General features: G+C 42.1%; 1 protein-coding gene across 5 annotated transcripts in view; it reads right to left on the bottom strand.

Moving 5' to 3' along the window:
* TAFA4 (TAFA chemokine like family member 4) overlaps positions 1-13,140 on the bottom strand; it is a 181,761-nt gene that overhangs the window by 149,367 nt on the left and 19,254 nt on the right. For 2 of the 5 annotated variants that reach the window (XM_084832507.1, XM_084832505.1), the window contains exon 2: positions 9,854-9,975. The exons of the other annotated variants lie outside the window; for them this stretch is intronic. The gene's annotated coding sequence lies outside the window, so the exon portion shown is untranslated. The remainder of the gene's footprint in view (positions 1-9,853; positions 9,976-13,140) is intronic. 5 annotated transcript variants of the gene reach the window in all.

Below are 13,140 nucleotides of genomic sequence, written 5' to 3'. Positions count from 1 at the left end.
TGGCAAGTGGCAAACCAAGGAAATGACCATTAGTGGCAAATGTAACAAGACTATTTAAATAAAAATCTGCTCTTATTAAAATCGAACTGTGTCTCACCAACTGCGAAAAATATGTTAGACCTTTTGAAATACTTGTGGTTGCTAATGAAATGTAAAGCAGCTACATGAATGTAGATAGCAGCTTCAAGTTTTAGGTTTTCATGTTTTCTCTCCTTTAAAAAAAAAAAATCCTCTTCCGTGATTTGACAGGCCATTTGGCAAGATCAGTATAACAAGCATGTGTAAATAATAAATTCCTTTCTCACTGGCATGTGCTGGCACCATCAAAAGAAATAATAGAAAGGTTTAGTTCTAAAAAATACCCTCTGATGCACATGAATCAGATGCTAGGCGTGTGCCTTTAAAGGAGAGGCCCAGATCCAAACATATTGGCCACAATCCAAGACAAATGTGCTCATTCCCCCATGAAATCAATGGACTTGTATATACCTAAATCTACACTGGATTGCAACCACTGTAGATCATGCTTATCTCAGACACCATAGTTCTAAATTATCCGTTTTTGAAACGTTGAATGGGAACTCCTATGTACCAATATGGAAGCTGGTATGGGTTTTGTCATACTCTTATGTGCCCCTCTCTTCTGAGGCCTATTGTTTCCTTTGGATGAGAAACACTGGTGACTAAATGGTGTCACTCTGATATTTCTCCCTTATTTACAAATATAAGGCAAGCAAGCACTGCTACAGGGGCAGCAGATCAACAAAGAGCTACTTGCGCATACCGCCCCAATTCCAGTTAGACACACATATGCACACTGTGTGGGTTTGTTTGTGTGCCCTCTCTCTCTATTCGAATTCCAAATCTGTTGTCTCTCTCTCTCTCTCTCATGCACACACACACACCCTGCAGAGCCCTGAATCCCACCCCAGCCAGTGAACTGCCCGTTCACAAAACATCCACAGACATTAAACAAGCATTACATTTCTTTTGTGTCAAATCCATGCTTCCAACCAGGCCACAACTTTAGGCAAGACCCCAGCAATATGCCCATTCACAGTAATCAGAGAGCCCAACTCATAACATGTTAAGACACTGTAAATTACCTTAAGGACATTCAGGTGAACAACGTCGTTGATTAAAAAATATATAATAAATTTCAACAAGCATTTATTTCTTTATTTATGCAATTGATTACCCACTTTTCATTATTAAATACTCCCAAAGCAGGGTACAACCAATAAAATACAATAAAGTAATACATCAACAACAAAAAACCACCAGAGAACAGCACATGATGCAGCGAAACAAATTCAGCCAAAAGCCTGGGTGAACAAATATGTTTTTACCTGGCGCCAAAATATTGTAAGAGTCCGTGCCGACAAAGATGACAGGTGAGGGAGTTCCACAGTCAGGGTGCCTGCACCGAGAATGCCCTCAAGGCAGAGGATAAGGCTATCAATGGCTACTAGTCCTGATGGCTACGTGCTCACTCCAGTACCAGAGGCAGTAAGCTTATGTACATCAGTCGCTGAGGAACATGGGTGGGAGGGTGCAGTTGCACTCGTGTCCTGCTTGTGGTTTCCTGGTCAGCAGCTGGCTTGCCACTGTGTGAACAGAATGCTGGACTAGATGGACCCTTGGTCCGATCCAGCACAACACTCTTTTATGTTATGTTCTCCGTCGGGTTGCTATGCTTCAATCTCAGAAAATGCTGTATCTTCTAGAAGGCATACATAATGAAGGCAGGTACATAAGATGCTCCATCAGGTACCCAGGAGGGTGTCTCCACAAGCGATTTGCTGCGAGTTTGCTGCGTTTGGAGGTCCTTCAGGGCACATGACATTATGGCCATCCCACAGCCACTCCAGAGTTTCATGCCAAAAAAACAGTTTTTCTGAGACTACTTTTAGTCCAATTGTTTTCCTTAATTCAGCTTGTCTGCGCTTCTGTTGCGGTGTGCACCAACCCTCCACGTTCACCCTGGCATGACAGCCCTGCCCAGGGGTGTGTCTTTCACCTGGCCATGACCTCACTCACCGCAGTCAAGGGGTGTTCCCCCAATGTTTTCCCCACCTGTGTTTCCTCAATGTTTCCACCATTTCGTGCATTGAACAGGGGTAGCTATATACCCCTACCGCACTACAGAAGTATCATGAAACAGTGCATTTGAACAGGAATAGCTATACTCCTATAGCACTGTCACGAAATAGCACATTTGAACAGGAGTAGCTATACCTGCAATTGCACTACTGCAGTTTACAGGGACAGTAATTAAAAAAAAAAAATGAGGGGGGAATCGGGCACAGGCTGTAGTGACAGGCACTAACACACACTGGCCAGAGAAAACAGAAAGGGTGGAACAAAGCGAGAGTGGGAGGGAGGAAACAGGCTCTCTAAATGATGAGGTGGATGAAACACCACCCAGTAGCCACCCATACAATTTACGGTAAACTGCCACGTGACTTGCCGGCCAGCTTTGGGATAATCCAGGTTTTCAAGCCCCGTTTGTCCCCAGACGGAGCAGATCTAACTCCAGTAAAAACCGCAGCAAAGTGGAGAGTGAACTAAACCCATTGTCGTGGAGTTCCCATCCCCCACCTAAGCTGGGCTATGTGTACTCGTAGTTTGTCTCTGTGCAGGTAAAAAGTGGATGGATCCAGAACAGGATATGTGAGAGGCTGGACACTCAATATCTGCCTTAGTATGTGGCCTGGGTCATCTATCCTACTGTAGGTCATCACTTTCTCAGCTGGATTCAACCACATCTTGAGCTTCACAGGATGCTTCCAAGTCCTGTTGGGTAATGAGAACAGCCACTTCCATGCCTAATTGCCCTCCCCACTCAGTCTGAAAATCATTATTGACTTGTGGTCTGAGGGGCAGCCTTTCTCCCATGAAGGATGTCTACATCCTAGACCAAGGGATTCTTACTAAGTGATTTTCCTTTCCATATGAAGTGATCAATGCAAAATGCAATAGAACAGGTTTGGTAGTTGCAGAGTCAGCTATTTCACAGCTGTAATATGTAATTTCAGTTCATCAACTCAATACCACTTGCACTCAAGTCAGTCCAGCTTTTGGGCTTTGCATAGGGTTGAGCACCGTGGGAAGAGCATGCTGGACTAGATGGGGCATTGGTCTGATCTAGCACTGTTCTTCTTATGGGTTAAATCCAATGTCACGTGAGTAGACTTCTGCTTCTGCAGTGGGAATTGCCCTTGCTCTCCTCTCTCGGCAGACCTCCGTGCACCCCCACTTCTGCTCTGGATGGTCCCCCAACCCTCCAGAGTAGATTTGAAGGGGATGCAGGGGGCGGTAGGAGGAAGGGAAATCCATTCTGCCAGCAGTTTCTGTTCCACCGGAGACAGTGATATGAGGCAGAAAAATTTCCAGTGCTTAATTTTTCCATGGAAATTTTCTTTTTCTGAAGTTCATTAGTAAAAACAAATGTATGCCAGATGCAATATTAGGCAAGCTTCAGAGTTTCAAAGTTGTAATTAATGTTTTTCAGGTGATTACCCTCAGCAAGCATGTGAGCGAATACATATATGTCACTGATATACATGTATGGCTCAGAATGAAATGGAACTAATAAACAGTGACAGAGAATGTGAAGGTGCCCCAACAGCCTTCGTTAGTGGAAGAGAGTTGAACTCTGTTGAAATGGATGAGTGGTTATCGGCATATCATACACATTTCTTTGGGTTGTTAAAATGGATTAGTGTGTCAACAATTTTCAGCACCTTTGGGTTCCCCCCCACCCTTAAATTTCAATATAAGGGAAATACACACTATTTTTTTTTAACTTTTTACAATATTTTAGTAAAAAAATCTCCATAATATAACACTGAAATTACATGAAATGTGCTTTAATTTTTTTTTCTTCAGATATTTCAGGTGAAATACTTCTGATGTATTGGGATAAAAAAATAACATAGGGCACTTTTTTTTAGCTTTGTTACTAAATGCAAGTAGATCTCTCAAGAGCAGGGGTGGGCAACTTCTGGGCCCTGCAGATATTTTGGCCTACCACTCCCATCAGCCTTAGCCAGCATAGCCAATGATGAGGGATAATGAGAGCTGTAGGCCAAAACTTCTGGAGTGCCACAGGTTGCTCCCCATCCCTAACGCATCAGAACATTTTCCAATGCAAACTGAAAATTTCCCTATGCAAATGACCCTAGGCAAATCAACGGAAATTTTTTTTGATGCAAACAAATTGGAAATTTCCCAACTCAAATTTTTCAAGAAAACCCACTTCACTAGTTGGCGGAGAGCCAGCACTGGATGAAATCCTGTTTTTATCTGGTATTCTGCACGGCATTCATCTGGGGGAGGGGTGGATATTTCAAACCATAAAGACTTGGAAGTATGCGGCAACGCTTGGTAACATTTCAAAAGCCAGAAGGCAGCTGAGCAGAGGGTGGTGAGCATCAGTGTGTTTCCCATCACTCCTTTCCTCTTCATGTCTAGCAGAAGCACAGAAGGCATATAGACATAGACACAGAATCATAGAGTTGGAAGGGGCCTACAAGACCATTGAGTCCAACCTCCCGCTCAAGGCAGGAAGCCTGATTCCCAGGCGGTCTCCCATTCAAGTACTAACCAGGGCTGTGAACTGGAACAGGAAGCTACCTCAAATTCCCGCAAGAGCAGATTTTCCTTACATCCAAGCCATCCTCCAGAAGATTCAGGTGAGTAACATTACCAGCTGGTAGCCACCTAAGAGTCGTACCATCTCAGCTCCTCCTAGCATGTATGCTCATTCTCTTATCTCACACATGTGGCTATTTTCTATCATTCAAATTCAACTGCCAGTGCCCAAATCATCTTAATCCAAAGGGAAAGATACTCAGTGACAATCGTACATTTAACCACTACGGCTTCTCCACCTGATTCTGAGGACTGTGAAATGCTTCTGGCTTAAGAGTAACACTGCTTGGAAAAGCAGCACCAATCCTTTGAGTTGGTTAACGCAGACTTCCCCAACCTGGGGCCATCCAAATGTTTTGGATAACAACTTCCAGCATCCCTGACCATAGGCCATGCTGGCTGGGACAGATGGAAGTTGAAGTCCAAAACATCTGGAGGGCACCGGGTCCCAGAAGGCTGGGTAGTACTCTTCCCTTGCCCAAACCATGAGTTAGAGAGAAATAATGCAGACAGCCACATTTGGGGACATGTAGCTTCAAAAGACTGAACTATTCCTTTTCACATACTGCCCAGCTTCCAAAGTGAATCACAGCCCTTTCATACCTACTAAATCCTTCTGTACTATAGAGGTAATTTAGAGGAAGCATCCATGCTCAAGATCATAAGACCATAGGAATCTCAAGTCATGGTTATTGCTGCAGTACAGCAAACTAAGAAAATAATACGTAAAATTAGATTAGGTTTCATAAGATTAAGGCTACAATCCTAAACACATTTACCAGGAGTAATTATTATCCCACTGAGCACAGTGAGATTTACTTCCAAGTAAATGTACATAAGATTGCTCTGTAGGTTTCTCTAAAGCCTTCAATCTTCTTTAATGTCATGTTCTATTCTTAACAATTACAGAGACTATGTTTGAACATGTCATCTTTCTGGCTTCTCTAAATGCTAATTCATATAACAAGAATCCAAACAGGTTTTGTTTTGTTTTGTTTTTACACTCTGTTTGTAAGTCAACAAGACTTTACTTCACATTCTCCAAGTGCTTAGGCAAAAGGTGTGTTTAAAAAAATATATTATTAAAAATCAACTTTGGAATGCTTGATTATTAACAGACAATATTATTAACAGACAATAACTTTTTTTGTTTTTACTTACATGTATTCCAGGTATAATTTATCCCACAAACTAGCAGATTTGGGGAGAAAGAGGAGGTTATTTGTTATATTAGTTGTGGAATGACCTGCCAATTAAAATGTGCCTACTGACCTCTTTGAAGGTTTTTAAGCAGGAATTAAAGGCACTATTATTCCAGCAGGCCTTCCCTTTTTAGAACTCTTGTTCCTTTTGCTGACTCTTGTATACTGTTTTTAAGCTGTGTTGTTTTTAAGTTGTGTTGTTTTTATTGCTGGATTTTTTGTTAAATTGTTTTTAGTTCAAAGTTGTTTTTAGTTCAATGTTGTTTGTGTATATTGTCTGTGTGCTTTTATGTAAATGGTTTTTAAAGTTTGAATATTGTATTTTAATGTTTTAGCTTCTGTAAACCGGCCAGAGAGCTTCAGCTATGGGAAGTATAGATATGTAATAAATGAAATAAAAAATATTACTTCTCTGCAAGACCAGCCGCATTTTTATTGTTATCATTTGATTTTAAATATTTTATCTTTTTTATAATTTTTTATTTTATTTTGAACCCATTGTTCACCTCTCAGGAATCTTTTTTTTTAATGCAGAGTGGTATATAAATGTTCTAAATAAATAAATAAATAAATAAATAAATATTATTATCCGTGAAGCAGTCCTTCCTATAACTGAATTTAAAAATGACAAACTAGACCTGACAGGTTTACAATTAATTTTCACCAGCTCCTATTTACATCTTTGATGCTGGCAGTTTTCCGTTTCTCTGAACTAAGAACCCCAACTCCCATTCTGTTGTTTCAGCTGTAGCTAAATCCATATCAGTGTAGCAGGTGTTTATTACTTCTTTGCACTGACACCAAATATATGTTAATCAAAATTAGAACTGGGAGATGTGCCAGCTGCAGCAGCAGCAGCAGCAGCAACGAAGGAAAGGAAAAGAAAAGCTGTGCTTGGAACTAAAAACACATCTATACTCAATCCCTTACCCCCACGGACACAGTACGGACAGAGTTCACACCGTGGTTTCGCATTATGACGATGAGCTGAGACTCACACACTCCCCTCCCAGCACAGCCATAAAGACAATGAAAGCTTCCACTTCCGTTTTAGATTAACCACAATTTAGGGTTTGGATATAATGTTTGTGGTTAATCTTAACTATGGTTTGTGGAAACAAGCCAGCTTCTTGAACTATGGTATGAAAGTAGCTTGTTTCCATAAACCACAGTTAAGATTAACCACAGCTTATCAGGTTTGGAAATCATGGCTGTTGCTGGAAGATACAGTGGGTTGTGTTTCAGTTCTAGTGAAGGAGTTGAGCAGGGAAATGGCTGTGAGAGCAATCCCCAAACAGTTGTCACATTGCACCAACCCTCAGTTAAACTGCATCTGAATGGGACATCTTTCACAGAGGGAAGTCCCCTCTGCACAGGGAGGCTGCAGTAGGTAGGGTGGAACCAGTGAAAACTGGATGCTCTGATTTGCATGAGCATAAGCAACTTCTGCTTGTGCAAAGCCACCACTGGAGATAACCCACTGTTTAAGTGAGGGATGGCTCCAGGTTTTTGAGGGGGTAACACACCTCAGTGAGCCCTTCAGTGAATCTGCCTTCTCACCGCCACTGTTACCAGCTGCTATCGCTCCTCATCTTCTTTCCCATCACTGTTACCACTTCCTTGCTTGGCAGGCAGACAGCCAGGGAGCAAGTAGGCCGTGGCACCTGCTGCTCCTTGTTCTCACCACCACCACCATTGTCTGGGCCAGAGTGAGAGGCAGGTGAACAAGCAGGTTGCAACGGTGAAAAGGAGGAGAAACTCCAGGGAGCTCTTGTTAGCGGGCCCCTCCTGGGCTGTGGGCCCTCAGCAGCTGCCCAACCAGGTCTACGCTTGGGTCCTGCTCTAGAGGCGTGGCGGTTTGCAAGCAATAGAATAGTCAAGTTGGCGAGCATATGGTCAAACACACAGGTTTCAGTCCAAGGAGGCTTAGGCTAAGGCAGGAGTGGTCAAAATCCAGGCAGAGGTCAGAACACAGTCAGTCAGCGCAGGCAATGAGGATCAGGCGGCAGCAGGAGTAGTCAAGGTAACAAGCAAGAGGTCAAACACAGTAAATCAGTCAGGGCCGTTAGGCAGTCCAGAAAGTCAGTAAACAGAGCATCAATCACTGGGCACAATTCAGGAGGCAAGGAACATGGCAGAGGCTGGATAGACCGAGCTGTTCCAACACTGGCTGGGTTTCTAGTGAAGGCTTTTGAGCCCAAAACCAGCCGGACCCCATCCGGAGCTCAGCTGAAGTAAACAGAGCTCCCTACAAGGCAGCAGGGGAGGGGACGGTGAGTCGGGTTTCTGGCAGCCAACCTCGGAGCACTGGCTCCGAGCTCTGTTCCCAGAAAATGAAATATCCTATGGCCATCTAGATGCTATCTAGTGGCCATAGGATCGCGCCCTAAAACACCATTGCTTTTGGCTTTAAAAAGAAAGTCCCTTGTCTTCATCTACATACTAGAAACTAATACTATAATTATTCATTTCTTAAGGAAAATCAATATTATCTTGATTTCCTATGGCTTGAATAAGCCAGCAAATATTAGTTAAGATAAAGAGTTCCATAAAGAAAGCAAGTCATTAGGTGTGTTAATGAAACCCCAATAAAAACCCCAGTTACTTTCTCTCTTTCTCCCATCAGATGACTGAATTATGTATGCCTGCTTGCATGTTGGTTTGTATGACTAAAACATAATGTTTTTCTCTGATATTAATAAGATCATATCTCAATAATATAAAATATTACCTCGAATTTATTTATGTAGTATGCGGTTTCGCTTTAATATCGGGTTTTGTGTTTTTTTGGAGGGGAACTATTAGGCTTGATATGCTGAGGTATCATCAGACATTTTTAAACTAATCCATAGTCCTGCTTGAAAGCTAATAGGTTCATTTTGAGTGCCCTATAGAATTCTACAGTATTTGCACATCAAAATACTCTCTGGGTTTTACACTTGGGATCCTTAAGCTTTGTAAATGAAACTGTGAAAAACAGTAAACTTTGAATCCTGGTTTCTTCAGGAGGCTGGTTTTCCCCCTAGCCACTAAGTGTCCTTTTCTTTTCAGGGTGACCTTAACTTTCATATTTGTAAAATGTTTGTGTGTGTGCACGCACGCACATGCACACACACACACACACACACTCAATTCAACTATGTCATAACGACTATTTAACTTCTTTAATGTATTAGAAAAATACATTGAAAGAAATCTCTTAGGGCTCTCTTTTAAAATACACACACAACAACAAACAAGCCTTACGTCACTGCTGATTTAGACTGAGTTTTCATTTATTGACAAATAAACAATCATGAATATAGTTGCTGGAATGCTCTCTCTCTCTCTCTGCCTGTGCGAGAATCGTTTCGTGCATCAGCTGTAATTTCACACATCTGCATATTTTTACACTAACCAAGACACTGCTTAATACAATTTGGAGGGAAGGTTTTGAACTCATACATCTTGTTACATCGGCTAAAGTGCTTGGAAAAACAAATCATACAGCGTCTCGGCCTGCAAATTGATAAAAAAAGCATTTTGCAAGAAAAAAGAATCCTGTTTATTCTTACAAAGAGAGGATCAATATACTGCACCAACGGGTGAATCCCTAGGGGAAAAAAAGTGGAAATACTAAAGTACACTTGAATGCTTTGACATTTTGCATTGCTAATGGTGATCTCAGCTGTTTCCCACTAAGTAATGACTATAATGAATAAACATGCTGTGCTTATGAGGGACTTAGACCTAACAAGCTGATCAATTGTTAATTCTATAAACTGATGATAACATGTCCTCACTATCAATAAATAAATCAACTCCTGTTTGAGGGATTAAGACACCACACCAGTTTAAAACCCTCAGCTTCCCTTGTCCTTCTCTGCAGTATTGCAGTTAGCATTTTAGCAGTATTTATTAAGCAAAAGCAGAAGTTGTTCCAACATTTCAAAAACCATTGTAGATTAATTAAAGAATGCACAATTGTAGGCAAAATTCTAATTAATAGTAGTCACCTGGAAGTCTATTTCTCTCACAACAGCTTTTGTTGAACGTCCTCAGCAATAAGCAAACAGCAATTCCAGGAGCAAATTGAAAGTATACATTCTTCCTTTGTTACATTTTTTTTCCTTGAGGCCTGAGCAGAGCAAAGCAAAGGAAGATTATTTTCAACAAATTCAGAGTACTTTTTTTATCCATAACACATTACTTGTACTGAGAAATGTATTTTCAATAGAGCCATTTGGTTATTTCTAGCAGGGAGGAAAATCCAAATGGGCAAGATCCTATTTTGCAGCAAGAAATATTCTGAAAATGTGTCTCCGACAAACAGTTACCATCACCCGCTGCAATTCCAAGCTAGTTTTAGTATTCATAGTTCATTCACCACCAACGTCCAATTTAAAAGAGAAATATATACGTTCAACATGTGGGCAGAGAAAAAGTCATAGAGGTGCTAACCAATACACATTTCCACTAGTTTCTGTAGCCCAGTGTAGTGTTATGAGTGTTAAACCTGCAAATCAAATAATCTGCAAACACTGGGCAATACATATGGCTATTTGACAAAGCTGACCACAGATTCCAAAGAACATTATTTACATTAAGCAGCCATAATATCCCAAAATATAAATAGATTCACAATTTTGGCCAATGGCCATTAAAACCAATAGGCAATTTGATATTGATTCCAACACTTAAAAGGTCAAATCCTGGTATTGGTAACTTGTTTGTCATTTTTATAAGTCTAAATATAGCTAGCATTCTCCTTTAATTGTTTTTTTTTTAATGACATATAAATACACTTTAAAAAAAAACTAGTTAGAATTCTGCCTGCTTCCACAGAAAGATACACAGAAATAGGCACCAGCTTAGAAACAGCTGGTAGATATTTATTGTCTCTTTATACTCTAAAGACAAAAAACCAAAAGGGATCATTAAAAAATTAAACATAATAAATTGGGATTATCCTACATTCAAATAGCTCAACTTCATTACGCTTGAACTGTAAGAACAAAAAACATTGTTGAAGAGTGGTGTGTAATCAGTGGCAACACTAGAAAAGTATTAGGAGGAATAAAGAAGTTTGTGAGGGAACAAGTTATTCCTATTACATATGAATTGTAATGGAAATAGTGCTCTGTAGGGGAAGGCAGCAAGTAATTGTTGTGAACTGCCCAGGCAGCTTCAGCTATTGAAGATATAAAAGTAATAAATACATAAGAAATAGAAATAGAAATGTAATAAATACATAAATAAATAAATAATTTTTAGGGGAGGCATGTTCCACCTTTGCTACCCTTTAGTAAAATCCACATATGTACTATAGAGGCAGGCAAGGTCATGTAGGGTGGCCATGTGTCCTGCTTTACAGAGGTCAGTTCTCTAAGGACTGCCCAGCCTAAGTCCAATTTAAAGATAAGAAGGGAAAGCAGGGACCTCGAAGTTGCCTGTCAACCACTGGCACCAGAACAGTGGATTGAACAGGCAGGCAAATAGGTTACCTGGTCACAGCCTTCTCCACTACAGTGAAATGTACCACACTTACATTTCAATTGTAGTCATTATTTCTGAACTTGCATCTAATAGAATAGAATAGTATAGTAGGGTTGGATGGGGCCTACAAGGCCATCGAGTCCAACCCCGAAGACACATAAAGTATCATATGCAAAATTTATGACGAATTGTCCTCTTCTTCCTCTTTTTTTTGGCAGTGCCTAAGTGGCCATCAGGCGCATAACCTGCTTGTCACAAGCTATGCACATAACCGTTGTCCCAGGATAGCCAACAACAGGGACTGACACCTTTGGGCATCTGGAGGGAATCTATTGCTGACTAACGGAACCCCCATGCTCTTGCCATTGCCCCTTGCTCACCGACTCTGCTTGCGTGGCCTGGAGGAAAAGTGCCAGAAAGCAATGGGAGTGAGCAGCTGCCTTTGCCTGCTCACTCATCTGCTTTCTCTCTCAGCAGCAGTGGGAATTGGGCCCAGATGTAGAGGGCTACTGCAGGAAGGGAGGCCTCACAGATGGCATCTTACCAGGGTCCCCAAAAAAGCTGGAACTGGCCCCAGGCCCTGGTTACAATCTCACACATATGCATGTGACTTGTATTCCGGGTAGGCTACTTACAAACAAAAAGAGGCCTTGTTAGGGGTGGGCAAGTTGTGGCCCTCCAGATGTTTTGGCCTACAACCTCCCTCACCCCTCACCATTGGCTATGCTGGCTAGAGATGATGGGAGGTGTAGGTCAAAACATCTGGAGAGCCACAAGATGGACCCTTGGGCTGATTAAGCATGCCTCTTCTTATGTTCTCACCAAGCAAAGTATGGGAAAGGCTTCCCCGTCCTATCAAAAAACTGAGTCAAGAGGAGACATACCCCTTATCACAACCTGATGATGGTATAGGAACTCCAAAGCACACACAGAGCTCCCTTGTCCACACCGTTTTGTGTTCCTGTCTTGTAGTGCCAGTATTCAACAGAGGTGAGCACAACACAAAGGCATCCCAATTCACACTAAAAAAGATGTATGCATGGAGGTGACCCCCTCCACTGAAGTGAATACAGAAGTCAGCAGGTGCAGATGGTTTTTGTGAGCATATGTGTGGCCCTTGACCTGGGCAAAGCCAGCCACTTAATCCTCTAACTGAGTCATTGTGGCATGGGCTTTTACACCTACGAGCTTTCCATCAGCAGCAGCGGTCTACATGAGGTGCAGTAGAAGCCAGGTGAGCTGGAATGACATGAGGCCAACAATGGCAAGGAGGAGCTGGCAAGCCAGCACTGAGGCAGGAAAGCAAGTAAGGGACAGTCCAATGCCAGTCCAACCTTTACACCAACGATAAGTTATTCAAACTGAGCAGCAACGCCCAAGTCAGGAGCTTTCAAGGGCTAGGTAGAATCCTGCTGACCCCTTCCCTTCCCAGACCACTTTCGAATTAGCAAGAGACAGGAGACATAAAATGGAATCAGCCACGACAGTGATGAGGAACATACATGTACACCCTGGTTCAGGTGCGGCGGAGCACTAAGGTGAGAACTCAGAACAGCGTTCCCCAAACTGGTTCCCCCCAGATGTGTTGGACTGCAACTCCCATCATCCCCAACCACCATGGCCATTTGGAGAAGACTGGCTAAAAATAACAGGAGCATCACAAGCCCAGCCTGAGAGTCAAGGTATACAACCGCCCTGAGCTTCAAGGGCCTCAGAGTTGCTTACAAGATTCTCCCCACCACCAGCCACGCTATTTGGTCCTCACAATAACCCTGTGAGGCTGGCTAGGCTGAGAGATAGTGACATG

This window comes from Heloderma suspectum, chromosome 2 (genome assembly GCF_057233095.1).
Source record: "Heloderma suspectum isolate Gila_16-S chromosome 2, 16-S_ref, whole genome shotgun sequence".
NCBI classification, from domain to species: domain Eukaryota; kingdom Metazoa; phylum Chordata; class Lepidosauria; order Squamata; family Helodermatidae; genus Heloderma; species Heloderma suspectum.
The sequence above is the reverse complement of the archived record's forward strand: the minus strand, read 5'-3'. Positions and strand labels throughout refer to the sequence as shown.